The sequence below is a fragment of the Canis lupus genome, chromosome 26 (genome assembly GCF_048164855.1).
Source record: "Canis lupus baileyi chromosome 26, mCanLup2.hap1, whole genome shotgun sequence".
Lineage (NCBI taxonomy): Eukaryota > Metazoa > Chordata > Mammalia > Carnivora > Canidae > Canis > Canis lupus.
In genome coordinates this window covers 1011480-1029628 of record NC_132863.1, presented here as the reverse complement: position 1 = coordinate 1029628, position 18149 = coordinate 1011480, and positions in this window count along the sequence as shown.

Sequence of the window (18149 nt, the reverse complement as noted above, 5' to 3'; positions counted from 1 at the left end):
CACTGAGCCCTGCACCAGGCAGAGGGCAGAGCAGCTCCCTCAAGAGCTAACACCTGAAAATCAGAACAGCAGGCCCCTCCCCCAGAAGACCAGCTGGACGGACAAGTTCCAGGGGAAGTCAACAGACTTAAAGTATACAGAATCAAAAGATACTCTCCCGTGGTTTTTTCTTTTATTTTCTTTTCTTTTTTCTTTTCTCTTCTCTTCTTTTCTTTTCTTTTCTTCTTTCTTTTTGATTTGTTGCATCCCCCACCCTTTATTCCTTTCTTTCTTTTTCTTTCTCTTTTTCTTCTTTTTTCTTTTTTTTCTTCCTTTTCTCTTTTTCTATTTTCTTTCCTTCTTTCTCTCCTCTCTTTTTCTCCTTTTCCCAATACAATTTATTTGGCCACTCTGCACTGAGCAAAATGAATAGAAGAAAAACCTCACCTCAAAAGAAAGAATCAGAAACAGTCCTCTCTCCTAAGAGTTACAAAATCTGGATTACAATTCAGTGTCAGAAAGCCAATTCAGAAGCACTATTATACAGCTACGGGTGGCTCTAGAAAAAAGCATAAAGGACTCAAGAGACTTCATGACTGCAGAATTTAGATACAATCAGGCAGAAATTAAAAATCAATTGAATGAGATGCAATCCAAACTAGAAGTCCTAACGATGATGGTTAACGAGGTGGAAGAACGAGTGAGTGACATAGAAGACAAGTTGATGGCAAAGAGAGAAACTGAGGAAAAAAGAGACAGACAATTAAAAGACCAGGAAGACAGATTAAGGGAAATAAACAACAGCCTGAGGAAGAAAAACCTACTTGTAATTGGGGTTCCCGAAGACGCCGACAGGGACAGAGGGCCAGAATATGTATATGAACAAATCCTAGCTGAAAACAATCCTAATCTGGGAAGGGAAACAGGCATTCAGATCCAGGAAACAGAGAGATCCCCCCCTAAAATCAATAAAAACCGTCCAACACCTCGACATTTAATAGTAAAGCTTGCAAATTCCAAAGATAAAGAGAAGATCCTTAAAGCAGCAAGACACAAGAAATCCCTGACCTTTATGCGGAGGAGCATTAGGGTAACAGCAGACCTCTCCACAGCGACCTGGCAGGCCAGAAAGGGCTGGCAGGATATATTCAGGGTCCTCAATGAGAAGAACATGCAACCAAGAATACTTTATCCAGCAAGGCTCTCATTCAAAATGGAAGGAGAGATAAAGAGCTTCCAAGACAGGCAGCAACTAAAGCAATATGTGACCTCCAAACCAGCTCGGCAAGAAATTTTAAGAGGGACTCTTAAAATTCCCCTTTAAGAAGAAGTTCAGTGGAACATTCCACAAAAACAATGACTGAATAGTTATCATGATGACACTAAATTCATATCTCTCAATAGTAACTCTGAATGTGAACGGGCTTAATGACCCCATCAAAAGGCGCAGGGTTTCAGACTGGATAAAAAAGCAGGACCCATCTATTTGCTGTCTACAAGAGACTCATTTTAGACAGAAGGACACCTACAGCCTGAAAATAAAAGGTTGGAGAACCATTTACAATTCGAATGGTCCTCAAAAGAAAGCAGGGGTAGCCATCCTTATATCAGATAAACTAAAATTTACCCCAAAGACTGTAGTGAGAGATGAAGAGGGACACTATATCATACTTAAATGATCTATTCAACAAGAGGACTTAACAATCCTCAATATATATGCCCCGAATGTGGGAGCTGCCAAATATATAAATCAATTCTTAAACAAAGTGAAGAAATACTTAGATAATAATACACTTATACTTGGTGACTTCAATCTAGCTCTTTCTATACTCGATAGGTCTTCTAAGCACAACATCTCCAAAGAAACAAGAGCTTTAAATGATACACTGGACCAGATGGATTTCACAGATATCTACAGAACTTTACATCCAAACTCAACTGAATACACATTCTTCTCAAGTGCACATGGAACTTTCTCCAGAATAGACCACATATTGGGTCACAAATCGGGTCTGAACCAATACCAAAATATTGGGGTCGTCCCCTGCATATTCTCAGACCATAATGCCTTGAAATTAGAACTAAATCACAACAAGAAGTTTGGAAGGACCTCAAACACGTGGAGGTTAAGGACCATCCTGCTAAAAGATGAAAGGGTCAACCAGGAAATTAAGGAAGAATTAAAAAAAAAAAGGAAGAATTAAAACATTCATGGAAACTAATGAGAATGAAGATACAACTATCCAAAATCTTTGGGATGCAGCAAAAGCAGTCCTAAGGGGGAAATACATCGCAATACAAGCATCCATTCAAAAACTGGAAAGAGGGGATCCCTGGGTGGCGCAGCGGTTTGGCGCCTGCCTTTGGCCCAGGGCGCGATCCTGGAGACCAGGGATCGAATCCCACATCGGGCTCCAGGTGCATGGAGCCTGCTCCCTCTGCCTGTGTCTTTGCCTCTCTCTCTCTCTCTCTCTGTGACTATCATAAATAAATAAAAAAATTTAAAAAAAACAAAAAAACAAAAACTGGAAAGAACTCAAATACAAAAGCTAACCTTACACATAAAGGAGCTAGAGAAAAAACAGCAAATAGATCCTACACCCAAGAGAAGAAGGGAGTTAATAAAGATTCGTGCAGAACTCAACGAAATCGAGACCAGAAGAACTGTGGAACAGATCAACAGAACCAGGACTTGGTTCTTTGAAAGAATTAATAAGATAGATAAACCATTAGCCAGTCTTATTAAAAAGAAGAGAGAGAAGACTCAAATTAATAAAATCATGAATGAGAAGGGAGAGATCACTACCAACACAAGGAAATACAAACAATTTTAAAAACATATTATGAACAGCTATACGCCAATAAATTAGGCAATCTAGGAGAAATGGACGCATTCCTGGAAAGCCACAAACTACCAAAACTGGAACAGGAAGAAATAGAAAACCTAAACAGGCCAATAACCAGGGAGGAAATTGAAGCAGTCATCAAAAACCTCCCAAGACACAAGAGTCCAGGGCCAGATGGCTTCCCAAGGGAATTTTATCAAATGTTTAAAGAAGAAACCATACCTATTCTCCTAAAGCTGTTTGGAAAGATAGAAAGAGATGGAGTACTTCCAAATTCGTTCTATGAGGCCAGCATCACCTTAATTCCAAAACCAGACAAAGACCCCACCAAAAAGGAGAATTACAGACCAATAGCCCTGATGAACATGGATGCAAAAATTCTCAACAAGATACTGGCCAATAGGATCCAACAATACATTAAGAAAATTATTCACCATGATCAAGTAGGATTTATCCCTGGGACACAAGGCTGGTTCAACACCCGTAAAACAATCAATGTGATTCATCATATCAGCAAGAGAAAAACCAAGAACCATATGATCCTCTCATTAGATGCAGAGAAAGCATTTGACAAAATACAGCATCCATTTCTGATCAAAACTCTTCAGAGTGTAGGGATAGAGGGAACATTCCTCGACATCGTAAAAGCCATCTATGAAAAGCCCACAGCAAATATCATTCTCAATGGGGAAGCACTGGGAGCCTTTCCCCTAAGATCAGGAACAAGACAGGGATGTCCACTCTCACCACTGCTATTCATCATAGTACTGGAAGTCCTAGCCTCAGCAATCAGACAACAAAAAGACATTAAAGGCATTCAAATTGGCAAAGAAGAAGTCAAACTCTCCCTCTTCGCCGATGACATGATACTCTACATAGAAAACCCAAAAGTCTCCACCCCAAGATTGCTAGAACTCATACAGCAATTCGGTAGCGTGGCAGGATACAAAATCAATGCCCAGAAATCAATGGCATTTCTATACACTAACAACGAGACTGAATAAAGAGAAATTAAGGAGTCAATCCCATTTACAATTGCACCCAAAAGCATAAGATACCTAGGAATAAACCTAACCAAAGATGTAAAGGATCTATACCCTCAAAACTATAGAACACTTCTGAAAGAAATTGAGGAAGACACAAAGAGATGGAAAAATATTCCATGCTCATGGGTAGGCAGAATTAATATTGTGAAAATGTCAATGTTACCCAGGCAATGTACATGTTTAATGCAATCCCTATCAAAATACCATGGACATTCTTCAGAGAGTTAGAACAAATTATTTTAAGATTTGTGTGGAATCAGAAAAGACCCCGAATAGCCAGGGGAATTTTAAAAAAGAAAACCATATCTGGGGCATCACAATGCCAGATTTCAGGTTGTACTACAAAGCTGTGGTCATCAAGACAGTGTGGTACTGGCACAAAAACAGACACATAGATCAGTGGAACAGAATAGAGAATCCAGAAGTGGACCCTGAACTTTATGGTCAACTAATATTCGATAAAGGAGGAAAGACTATCCATTGGAAGAAAGACAGTCTCTTCAATAAATGGTGCTGGGAAAATTGGACATCCACATGCAGAAGAATGAAACTAGACCACTCTCTTTCACCATACACAAAGATAAACTCAAAATGGATGAAAGATCTAAATGTGAGACAAGATTCCATCAAAATCCTAGAGAAGAACACAGGCAACACCCTTTTTGAACTCGGCCATAGTAACTTCTTGCAAGATACATCCACGAAGGCAAAAGAAACAAAAGCAAAAATGAACTATTGGGACTTCATCAAGATAAGAAGCTTTTGCACAGCAAAGGATACAGTCAACAAAACTAAAAGACAACCTACAGAATGGGAGAAGATATTTCCAAATTACCTATCAGATAAAGGGCTAGTTTCCAAGATCTATAAAGAACTTAAAACTCAACACCAAAGAAACAAACAATCCAATCATGAAATGGGCAAAAGACATGAAGAGAAATTTCACAGAGGAAGACACAGACATGGCCAACATGCATATGAGAAAATGCTCTGCATCACTTGCCATCAGGGAAATACAAATCAAAACCACAATGAGATACCATGTCACACCAGTGAGAATGGGGATGGGGAAAATTAACAAGGCAGGAAACAACAAATGTTGGAGAGGATGCGGAGAAAAGGGAACCCTCTTACACTGTTGGTGAGAATGTGAACTGGTGCAGCCACTCTGGAAAACTGTGTGGAGGTTCCTCAAAGAGTTAAAAATATACCTGCCCTACGACCCAGCAATTGCACTGTTGGGGATTTACCCCAAAGATACAAATGCAATGAAACGCCGGGACACCGGCGATGAAACACCCCGATGTTTATAGCAGCAATGGCCACGATAGCCAAACTTTGGAAGGAGCCTCGGTGTCCAACGAAAGATGAATGGATAAAGAAGATGTGGTTTATGTATACAATGGAATATTACTCAGCTATTAGAAATGACAAATACCCACCATTTGCTTCAACGTTGATGGAACTGGAGGGTATTATGCTGAGTGAAGTAAGTCAATCGGAGAAGGACAAACATTATATGTTCTCATTCATTTGGGGAATATAAATAATAGTGAAAGGGAATATAAGGGAAGTGAGAAGAAATGTGTGGGAAATATCAGAAAGGGAGACAGAAGGTAAAGACTGCTAACTCTGGGAAACGAACTAGGGGTGGTAGAAGGGGAGAAGGGCGGGGGGTGGGAGTGAATGGGTGACGAGCACTGGGGGTTATTCTGTATGTTAGTAAATTGAACACCAATAAAAAATAAATTAAAAAAAAGAAGAAGTTCAGTGGAACAATCCACAAAAACAAGGACTGAATAGATGTCATGATGACACTAAACTCATATCTGTGGATAGTAACTCTGAACGTGAACGGGCTTAATGACCCCTTCAAAGGCGCAGGGTTTCAGACTGGATAAAAAAGCAGGACCCAACTATTTGCTGTCTACAAGAGACTCATATTAGACAGAAGGACACCTACAGCCTGAAAATAATGGGTTGGAGAACAATTTACCATTCGAATGGTCCTCAAAAGAAAGCAGGGGTAGCCATCCTTATATCAGATAAACTAAAATTTACCCCAAAGACTATAGTGAGAGATGAAGACGGACACTAAATCATACTTAAAGGATCTATCCAACAAGAGGACTTAACAATCCTCAATATATATTTCCCGAATATCGGAGCTGCCAAATATTTAAACCAATTAATAACGAAAGTGAAGAAATACTTAGATAATAATTATCTTATACTGGTGACTTCAATCTAGGTCTTTCTACCCTCGATAGGTCTTCTAAGCACAACATCTCCAAAGAAACGAGAGCTTTAAATGATACACTGGAGCAGATAGATTTCACAGATATCTACAGAACTTTACATCCAAACTGAACTAAATAAACATTCTTCTCAAGTGCACATGGAACTTTCTCCAGAATAGACCACATACTGGATCACAAATCGCGTCTGAACCAATACCAAAAGATTCAGATCGTCCCCTGCATATTCTCAGACCATAATGCCTTGAAAGTAGAACTAAATCACAACAAGAAGTTTGGAAGGACTTTAAACACGTGGAGGTTAAGGACCATCCTGCTAAAAGATGAAAGGGTCAACCAGGAAATTGAGGAAGAATTAAAAAGATTCATGGAATCTAATGAGAATGAAGATACAAATGTTCAAAATCTTTGGCATGCAGCAAAAGCAGTCCTAAGGGGAAAATACATCACAATACAAGCATCCATTCAAAAACTGGAAAGAACTCAAATACAAAAGCTAACCTTACTCATAAAGGAGCTAGAGAAAAAAACAGCAGCTAGATCCTACACCCAAAAGAATAAGAGATTTCATTAAAATTTGAGCAGACCTCAAGGAAATTGAGACCACAATAAATGTGGAACAGATCAACAAAACCAGGAGTTGGTTCTTTAAAAGAATTAATAACATACATAAACCATTAGCCAGTCTTATTAAAAAGAAGAGAGAGAAGACTCAAATTAATAAAATCATGAATGAGAAAGGAGAGATCACTACCAACACAAGGAAATACAAACGATTTTAAAAACATATTATGAACAGCTATATGGAAATAAATTAGGCAATCTAGAAGAAATGGACGCATTCCTGGAGCCACAAACTACCAAAACTGGAACAGGAAGAAATAGAAAACCTAAACAGGCCAATAACCAGAGAGGCAATTGCAGCAGTCATCCAAAACCTCCCAAGTCACAAAAGTCCAGGGCCAGATGGCTTCCCAGGGGAAATCTATCAAACGTTTAAAGAAACCATACCTATTCTCCTAAAGCTGTTTGGAAAGATAGAAAGAGATGGAGTACTTCCAAATTCGTTCTATGAAGCCAGCATCACCTTAATTCCAAAACCAGACAAAGACCCCACCAAAGAGGAGAATACAGACCAATATCCTTGATGAACATAGATGCAAAAATTCTCAACAAGATACTAGCTAATAGGATCCAACAATACATTAAGAATATTATTCACCATGACCAAGTAGGATTTATCCCTGGGACACAAGGATGGTTCAACACTCGTAAAACAATCGATGTGATTCATCATATCAGCAAGAGAAAAACCAAGAACCATATGATCCTCTCATTAGAAGCAGAGAAAGCATTTGACAAAATAGAGCATCTATTCCTGATCAAAGCAGTTCAGAGCGTAGGGATAGAAGGAACATTCCTCGACATCTTAAAAGCCATCTACGAAAAGCCCACAGCAAATATCATTCTCAATGGGGAAGCACTGGGAGCCTTTCCCCTAAGATCAGGAACAAGACATGGATATCCACTCTCACCACTGCTATTCATCATAGTACTGGAAGTCCTAGCCTCAGCAATCAGACAACAAAAGACATTAAAGGCATTCAAATTGGCAAATAAGAAGTCAAACTCTCCCTCTTTGCTGATGACATGATACTCTACCTAGAAAACCCAAAACCCTCCCCCCCAAGATTGCTAGAACTCATACAGCAATTTGGTAGCATTGCAGTTTACAAAATCAATGCCCAGAAATCAATGGCATTTCTATACACTAACAATGAGACTGAAGAAAGAGAAATTAAGGGTCAATCTCATTAACAATTGCACCCAAATCATACGATACCTAGGAATAAACCTAATCAAGGAGGTAAATGATCTATACCCTAAAAACTATAGAAAACTTCTGAAAGAAATTGAGGAAGACACAAAGAGATGGAAAAATATTCCATGCTCATGGATTGGTAGAATTAATATTGTGAAAATGTCAATGTTACCCAGGCAATGTACACGTTTAATGCAATCCCTATCAAAATACCATGGACTTTCTTCAGAGAGTTAGAACAAATTATTTTAAGATTTGTGTGGAATCAGAAAAGACCCCGAAAAGCCAGGGGAATTTTATTTTATTTTATTTTATTTTATTTTATTTTATTTTATTTTATTTTATTTTATTATTTTATTTTATTTTTTATTTATTTATGATAGTGACACACAGAGAGAGAGAGGCAGAGACACAGGCAGAGAGAGAAGCAGGCTCCATGCACCAGGAGCCCGACATGGGACTCCATCCCAGGTCTCTAGAATCGTGCCCTGGGCCAAAGGCAGGTGCCAAACCGCTGCACCACCCAGGGATCCCAAGCCAGGGGAATTTTAAAAAAGAAAACTATATCTGGGGGCACCACATGCCAGATTTCAGCTTGTACTACAAAGCTGTGTTCATCAAGACAGTGTGGTACTGGCACAAAAACAGACACATAGATCAATGGAACAGAATAGAACCCAGAAGTGGACCTTGAACTTTATGGTCAACTAATATTCGATAAAGGAGGAAAGACTATCCATTGGAAGAAAGACAGTCTCTTCAAAGATGGTGCTGGGAAAATTGGACATCCACATGCAGAAGAATGAAACTAGACCACTCTCTTTCACCATACAAGAAGATAAACTCAAAATGGGTGAAAGATCTAAATATGAGACAAGATTCCATCAAAATCCTAGAGAAGAACACAGGCAACACCCTTTTTGAACTCGGCCATAGTAACTTCTTGCAAGATACATCCACGAAGACAAAAGAAACAAAAGCAAAAATGAACTATTGGGACTTCATCAAGATAAGAAGCTTTTGCACAGCAAAGGATACAGTCAACAAAACTCAAAGACAACCTACAGAATGAGAAAAGTTATTTGCAAAAGAAGTATCAGATAAAGGGCTAGTTTCAAACTCTATAAAGAACTTCTTAAAATCAACACCAAATAGACAAACAATCCAATCATGAAATGGGCAAAAGACATGAAGAGAAATCTCACCAAGGAAGACATTGACATGGCCAACATGCACATGAAAACATGCTCTGCATCACTTGCCCTTAGGGATATACAAATCAAAACCACATTGAGATACCATGTCACACCAGTGAGAATGGGGAAAATTAACAAGGCAGGAAACAACAAATGTTGGAGAGGATGCGGAGAAAAGGGAACCCTCTTACACTGCTGGTGGGAATGTGAACTGGTGCAGTCACTCTGGAAAACTGTGTGGAGGTTCCTCAAAGAGTTAAAAATAGACCTGCCCAACGACTCAGCAATTGCACTATTGGGGATTTACCCCAAAGATTCAGATGCAATGAAACACCGAGACACCTGCACCCCGATGTTTATAGCAGAATGTCCACAATAGCCAAACTGTTGCAGGAGCCACGGTGTCCATTGAAAGATGAATAGATAAAGAAGATGTGGTTTATGTATACAATGGAATATTACTCAGCCATTAGAAATGACAAATACCCACCATTTGCTTCAACGTTGATGAAACTGGAGGGTATTATGCTGAGTGAAGTAAGTCAATCGGAGAAGGACAAACAGTGTATGTTCTCATTCCTTCAGGGAATATAAAAAATAGTGAAAGGGAACATAAGGGAATGGAGAAGAAACGTTTGGGAAATATCAGAAAGGGAGAGAGATCATAAAGACTCCTAACTCTGGGAAAAGAACTAGGGGTGCTGGAAGGGGAGGAGGGCAGGGGGTGGGGGTGAATGGGTGACGGGCACTGGGGGGACACTTGACGGGATGAGCACTGCGTGTTATTCTTTATGGTGGTCAATTGAACACCAATAAAAAATAAATTTATTTTTAAAAAAAGATCAAACAACTACATATTTATGTTGCCAACATGGGAGTACCGAAATATAGAAACCAATTAACAACAAACGTACAGGAACACACTGATAATAATACAATGACAGGGGATTTTAGCACCCACTTATGGCAATGGACCGATCGTCTATGTAGAAAATCAGCAGGGAAACAATAGCCTTGACACACTGGACCAAAGAGACTCAACAGATATAGTCTGAACATTTCTTCCTAATGCAGAATTCACATTCTTTTCAAGTGCACAGGGGACATTCTCCAGAATAGATTATATCATGGACCACAAATCAGCCCTCAACAGGTACAACAGGTACAAGAAGGATGTTATCACACCATGTACATTTTCGGACCACGACGCTATGAAACTCGAGGTTTCAATAAGAAATAAGACAATAAGAAAAAATTTGGACAGACCAAAAATTCGTGGAGATTATTATCATCCTACTAGAGAATGAATGGAGCAACCAGGAAATTAAAGAGGAAATTTAAAACAAATGAAAATGAAAACATGTTTCTTCAAACCTCTAGGATGTAGCAAAGACAGTCCTTAGAGGGAAGTAGATAGCAATACCTACCTCAAGAAACAAGAAGTCTCCAATACACAACCCAACACTACACCTAAAGGAGCTGGAAAAGGAATAGGAAACAAAGCCTAAAGCCTACAGAAGAAGGGAAAAATAAAGATGAGAGCAGAAATAAACAATACAGGAACAACAAAACAGTAGAATGGAATAATGAAACTAAGAACTGGTTCTTCAAAATAACTAAGAAAATGGATCAAGCCCTAGCCAGCCTTATCAACAAGAAAACAGAAAAGAACTAAATAAATAAAATCACAAAAGAGAGAAGAGAGATCACAATCAACACCAGAAAAATAAGACAATTATAAGGGAATACTATGAAAGATTATACACTAACAAACTGGGAGACCTGGAATAAATGGACAAATCCCTAGAAATGTATAAACGAGCAAAACTGAAATAGGAAGAAAAAGAAAATGTGAACACACCCATAACTAGCAAAGGAATTTAATCAGCAAGGCACCTGGGTGCCTCAGTGGTTGAGCATCTGCTTTGGCTCAGGTCATGATCCCGGGGTCCTGGGGAATCATGTCCCACATCAGGCTCCCTGCATGGAGCCTCATTTTCCCCCTGCCTATACCTCTGCCTCTCTGTGTCTCGCATGAATCCATAAATAAAATCTTTAAAAAAGAAAAAAGATAAATGATGAGAAAGGACCCAAATAAAATCACAAATGAGATAAGAGAAATAACAACCAACACTAGAGAAATACAAACATTTATAAGAGAACATTATGAAAAATTATATGCCAGCAACCTAGAACCTGGAAGAAATAGATCAATTCCTGGAAATATATAACATAGCAAAAATTAAAAAGGAAGAAATAAGAAACTTGAACAGACAGATAACCAGCAACGAAATTGAATCAGCAATCAAGAATCTCCCAACAGGAGACGCTTAGATCAATAGAATAGAACGGAATGGAATGCCGAAACAAGAGACAAACCTGTAACTCTATGATCCATTAATCGACAACAAGGCAGGAAGGAATATCCAATGGCACAAAGACAGTCTCTTCAAAAAACCCTAACCCTGACCCCAGGATAAGAACAAATAGTGTTGGGAAAACCAGGCAGCCACATGCAGAAGAATGAAACGGGACCACTTTCTTACACCATATATATAAAAAATAAATTCAAAATGCATGAAAGACCTAAATGTGAGACCTGAAACCATACAAAGAAGAAAAGATAGGCAGCAACGTCTTTGACGTTGGCCATTGGATCTTCTTTCTAGATATGCCTCTGAGTTGAGGGAAACAAAAGCAAAAATATTATTGGGACTTCATCAAATTCAAAACCTTCTGCAAAGTGAAAGAAACAACCAACGCTAAAAGGCAACATACAAAATGAAAGGAGATATTTGTAAACAACACATCCGATAAACAGTTAGTATGCAAAATACGTAAAGCAAATATAAATCTCAGCATCCTAAACACAAATTATCCAACTGCAGATGGGCAGAAGACATGAATGGACTTTGTCTCTGACAAGACATCCAGATGGCCACCAGACACCGAAAGACACTCCGCGTCACCCATCATCAGGGAAATGCAAATGAAAACCACAATAAGATGTCACCTGACAGCCGTCAGAATGGCTAAAATTAACAACAGAAGAAACAACAGGTGTTGTTGAGGCTATAGAGAAGAGGGAGCCACCTTACACTCCTGGTGGACATGCGAACAGGTGCAGCCACTGTGGAAACACTGTGGGGGGTCCTAGAGACGTTAAAAATAGGGGATCCCTGGGTGGTGCAGCGGTTTGGCACCTGCCTTTGGCCCATGTCGGGATCCTGGTGACCCGGGATCGAATCCCACGTTGGACTCACAGTGCACGGAGCCTGCTTCTCCCTCTGCCTGTGTCTCTGCCTCTGTCTCTGTGACTATCATAAAAAAAATTAAAAAAAGAAGTTAAACATAGAGCTACCCTACGATTCCAAATTGCAGAGCTAGGTATTTAACCCAAGGATACAAAAGTCGTTTAGTAGATTCCAAGTGGGACACGCAGCCCAGTGTTTGTAGCAGCGTTATCAACAACAGCCAAACTGTGGATACAGCCCAGATGTCCATCGAGTGATGAATGGGCAGAGACGATGTGGTAAATATACCAACTGCGACATCACCGGGTCATCAGAAGAGATGAAATGAAGCCATTTACAATGACGTGGGAGAAGTGGAAAGCACTTATGCTCAAGGAACTCAGTCAGTCAGAGAAAGATACCAAATACCATACAATTGCATTCACATGTGAATTTTAAGAAACCAGACAAACTGGCAAAGGGGCACAGGGGGGATGAGAGAAGCAAACAAAAAAACACTTTCTTAACCACAGAGTATAAACTAATAAATACCAGAGGAAGGTGAGGGGGATGGGGAATCAGGAGATGGGGATAGTGGAGGGCACCTGTGCCCAGTACCAGGCGTTGTATCCAAGGGTTGAATCACTATGTGGTAAACCTGAAACTATATCATTCTGTGTATACAAACAGGAATTCAAGTAAAACTTTAAAATAATAATAGGTAGTATTGATGAAACATGTACGCACTAGAGATAAAATCAGAAAGGCAACTGAAAATCCAAATAAAGAGTCTTTAGAGCCACAAATCCCCTCCTTAGCTCAGCTCGGGAGAAGCCTGCTATGTCTATTCTGACCCCATCAGAAGGCTGGATTTTGATTCTCTGGGGAGGCCACTGACTTGGTGGAGTCAGGCTATCTTTGAACCCAAAACCTAAATAGAGTGCATAAAACTAAACGGCCCAAGATGCTAGGAGTCCCAGTGCAGGCACATGCCAGACCCAAACTCTAACCATACACAGACATAACCCTAACCCTACACTTAATCCTAATGTTAACCTAGCCCTTAAACAAGACCAATCACTAATCGAAAACCAAACACAAACCCCAAGACCAAAACACATTCACTGAACTTTCTGCCAACCCTCACCCTAACTCCTAAACGTAGGTTCACCTAAACTTAGGTTTCCTTAACCCTGACCCCTACCTTAAATCTAACCCGAACCCTAACCTCTAACCCTAACCTTAAAATAAGGTATTCAAATCCTATTCCTAACCTTAACCTGTACCCTAACCCTAACCCTCTAATACTAATCATATCTCATACCCCGAACTGTACCCTAACCCGTACCCTAAAACCAACCCCTAACCCACTCCCTAACCCTATATCTTACCCTTTTCCAAAACCGTGCCCTGACCCTGACCTGACCCTAACCCTAACCTGTAACCAAACACTAACCCTAACCCTAGCCCTAACCCCTATCCTAAACCTAACCCTCACTCTAACCCTAAACCTAGCCCTAAGTTTAACTGTAACCCTTAACTCTAACCCCTAACTCTAACCCCTAACCATAACTCACACCCTTACCCCTAACCCTAACTGCAAACCTAAGCTCAACCCTAACTCTAACCATAACCCTAACCCCAACCTCTAACCTCCTGCCCTAATCCCTAGAGCCTAAACCCTAACCCTAACACTAAATCCTGTCCCTTACCCTAACCCCCATCCTAACTCTTAACACTGACAAATACCCTTATGCCTCACCTAACCTCTAATTCATAACCATAAGCATAATCACTAACCCCTAACATCTAACCTAAGGCTAACCACCAACTTCCTCCCCTCCCCTCACCCTACCATTCATTCTACACTTTCACTTACCCTGTGGTTCTGAGGAGTCCCTTCTGATGTGGAAGTGGCCCCCAACAGCTCCTCCAGATTCCTCCAAGGGGTCCTGAGGAAGCCAGGCTCCTGTGAGTGCGACGTGGCCCCACGTGTTCCTGAGTCATAGTCAGCGGGCCCTGAGGACGCTGGGTCTCCTGTCACTGTGGACTATGCCTCAGATCCTCTGGAAGCCTCACAGCAGGTCCTCAGGAGGCCGGGGGCTCCTGTCACCCTGGACATGGCCCACGTCCCCCAGAAAACTCACCGCGGGTCCTGAGGAGGCTGTGGGCTCCTGTCAGCATACACGCAGCCCCTTATGTCCCGAAGCCAAAGTGCAGGTCCTGAGGAAGACAGGGTACCTGTCAGCATTGACGTGGCCCCACATTTTCCTCAAGCCTCACCATAAGACCTGAGGAGGCTCGGGGCTCCTGTCAGCATGGATGTGGCCCCAAATCTTCCCAAAACTTCACAGTGGGTCCTGAGGAGGCTGGAGAATCCTGTCACTGTGGATGCGGCACCCACATTTTTCTTAGGCCTCACCACAGGCCCTGACAAAGCTGGGGTCTTCTGTCCACATGGACGCATCCACATATTTCCCCAAGTCTACACCAGGGGTCCTGAGGAAGTCAGCGTCCTGCTGTGTCCATGTGGCCCCAAATCCTCCTGAAGTGTCGCCGAGGGTTCTGAGGAGGCTGGGGCTCCTGTAACCATGAATGCGGCCCCCAGCTTCCAGAAGCCTCAACTTATGTCCTGAGGGACCCGGGAGCTCCTGACAGAGTGAACGTGTCTCCACATCTTCCTGAAGCCTCCCCACAGGTCCTGAGGCAGCTCAGGGACTCCTGTCAGTGTGAATGCAGGCCCATATCTTCCTGAAGCCTCCCCGCGGGTCGTGAGGCTGCTCAGGGGCGCCTCTCAGCGTGGATGCGGGCCCACAATTTCCTGAAACCTCCCTGCAGGTCCTGAGGTGCTCAGGGCTCCTGTCAGTGTGAATGTGGGCCCACATCTTCCAGCAGCCTCCCTGCGGGTCCTGAGGCGGCCCAGGGGCTCCTGTCAGGGTGGATGCGGGCCCACATATTCCTAAAGCCTCATCGCGGGTCCTGAGGAGACCGGGGTTCCTGTCAGCATGAATGTGGCCCAATTTCCCCCTGAAGACTCCCCACGGGTCCTGAGGAGGCTGCAGCTCATCAGCATAGACGCATCCCCATGTCTTCCGCAGGCCTCCCCAGCACAGGCTGGCTCCTGTTAGTGCAGGCAGAGGAGGCCTACTGCCCATGCGTGCCCCATGGGCGGGGCCTGGGCTCAGACGCCCCCTGCGGGATGCTCAGGCGCTACAGGAGACTGTGCAGGAGGCAGCGGGTGCTCTCTGGGCTGCACCTGCCTCCTTTCAGGCTTCATCTGGGGTCTGTTAGCTTTGGAAACATCTCACTGAAAAGGAGCCCAACACCTGGCTTCCCCAGAAATACTTAAGGACAAGGAATTGGAGCCCACAGGACGAGAAATGAAATGTGGACCAGACTTTTACCACGTCCTGCAAAACTCACTCAACCCTCTTCCACTGTGGGCAGGACCGCAGGTTGGTGCAGCCGCCCTGGAAACAGTGTGGAGGCCCCTCAGGGAGTTACAAATAGAGCCGCCCTGCGACCAGCAGGTGAACGGCCTGGAGCTCACTCCGAAGATACAGATACAATGAGACTTGGGACACCTGCACCCCAATGTCCACAGCAGCCGGGTCCACAGTAGCCACACTGTGGGAGGAGCCTCGGTGTCCTCTGCCAGATGATGGATAAAGAGGATGGGAGATAGATGATGGTCATAGAGAGAGGAATGGAACTCAGCTATCAAAGAGAAAGAAATCTTGCCATTTGCAATGATGTGGATAGAACTAAAGGGATCATGTTAAGTGAAGTAACTCACTCAGAAAAGAGAATGACGTGTGGTTTCATTCATAGGTGGAATTAAAGAAGCAAAGCAGATGAACAACTGTAAAGGGAAGGAAAAACAAATAAGATGAAAACAGATGCAGGAAATACAGACTCTTAATCATAGGAAACAAACTGAGGGTCGCTGGAGGGGGCGGATAACAGGGTACCGGCATGAAGGAGGTCACGTGATGTCACGAGCACTGCTGTTATCTCCAACTGGTGAATCTCTGAATTCTTCCTCTGAAAGTATAATACGCTATACGTTAATCAATTGGGTTTAAATTAAGTTAAAAAAATCAGTTCTATCAGAGCACATTTCCTTCTGGACTCTTGTTTTGCTCATTCAGCTTATGCCGGGACCACCCCCCGTGGGTCTGGTTTGTCTAAGTAGGCTCCACGCCTCGTCCATGGCCCAACACAGGCCTAGAACTCACAACCCCTGAGATCAGGACCGGAGGTGAGGTCAGGAGTTGGATGCTTAACCGACGGAGCCAGCCGGAAGCCCGAGAACCACACTGCTTTATCCTGTGTCTCTGTGACATCTTTTGAAATAAGAAAGTGCTGGGTCCCACTCTGTCATGCTTCTCCAATACTGATTTGCTGTCTGGGGTCATTTGTTGTGGGGGTTGGATGTTATGGGTTTTGTTTTTTTTTTCCTATTTCTAAGATCTGCCACCATGATTTTGATAGGAATGACATGAAACTGAGGGTGGCTTCAGGAACTGCGGACATTTTCACAAGATGAGGCTCCGACCCCATGAGCCCAGGACGGCCTCCCAGAGCCTGGTATGGCTCAGTGCACAAGACTTGTGTTCCTTTGGTTCAGTCTCATTATTTATTCTCCTTGATGCTCCTAAGAAGGCCTTCATGTCCTTCCTTTCCTTCCTGAGTGCTCATTGTCGGGACACAGCAAGGCTACTCTGCTCTGTAGGGTCAGTTTGTGTTCCGTTACTTTACTGAACTCACTCCTTAGTTCTAACAGGTTTTGGTGGAGGCTCTTGGGTTTCCTGTTTCTAGTACCGCGTCTTCAGCAAATAGGGACAGTGTGACGTCCCCCTTCCATGTGTGGAACCTTTGCTGTTTACAGCTTAATGTCCTAGGAAGCCCCACAATTGAATCAAAACTGAGCCCAGGCCAAGGGCAGGAAGCCCCTATTAGAATGAGAAGAGTGCTCAATGCCCTTGAAGGCCCCATATCAAAATGTAAACAGAACTTGAGGAATTGCTCCAGCCCTTCTTGAGGTCCCCAAGACCAGCCCTTAAAACTAAGCTAAAACCTACCTCGGGTCCAAGTCCCTGATCTGCAATGTCGGGTATACTTGGACACAAGATCGAGCTTGTAAATAATCCCTCGTGTGTTTGCATCGGAATCGGCTTCTTGGTGGTTTCTCATATTCGCAATCTTGGGCACAACAGTCTGAGATAAAAAACAAAACCAAAAGAAACTCAGACGCGGGCAGAGTGAAAGTAGGGTTCTGAGAGAAGCGGCAGGGAACCGGGGGCTTGGCGGCTCTTCTGTGGTGGGCCTGCAGACTGGGGGGTGGAATCCTCAGTCCTAGAGCTAGAGGACTAGCGTCCCCACCCGCCTCCCCCCCATCCGACCCGAGTCTCAGGGAGCAGCACAGCACTGACCGCTGGAGGCCAGAGGTGCTGACGCCCACCCCGTCACTGATCCCCGCAGGTGCATCTCCCAGGCAGATGTGCACCTGACAATCAGCGCCACATCCCATCCCCAGACACCACACAGACCACTCGCTGCCACCAAGTTGTCAGACCACAGAGGCCCGGAGGGGAGGCCCGGAGACACATTTGCCTCTCGCAAAACTTGCGCCCCTATCGAATGAAATCCTTTGAAGCGAAGCTTACAGAAGGTCTGCATGTGGGATGTTCAAGTCCTAAGCTCAAACCAAAGGAGTGTGCATGCCTTGGAGGCAGCTGTCCGCTGGGAGCCAAATTGACAAGGCAG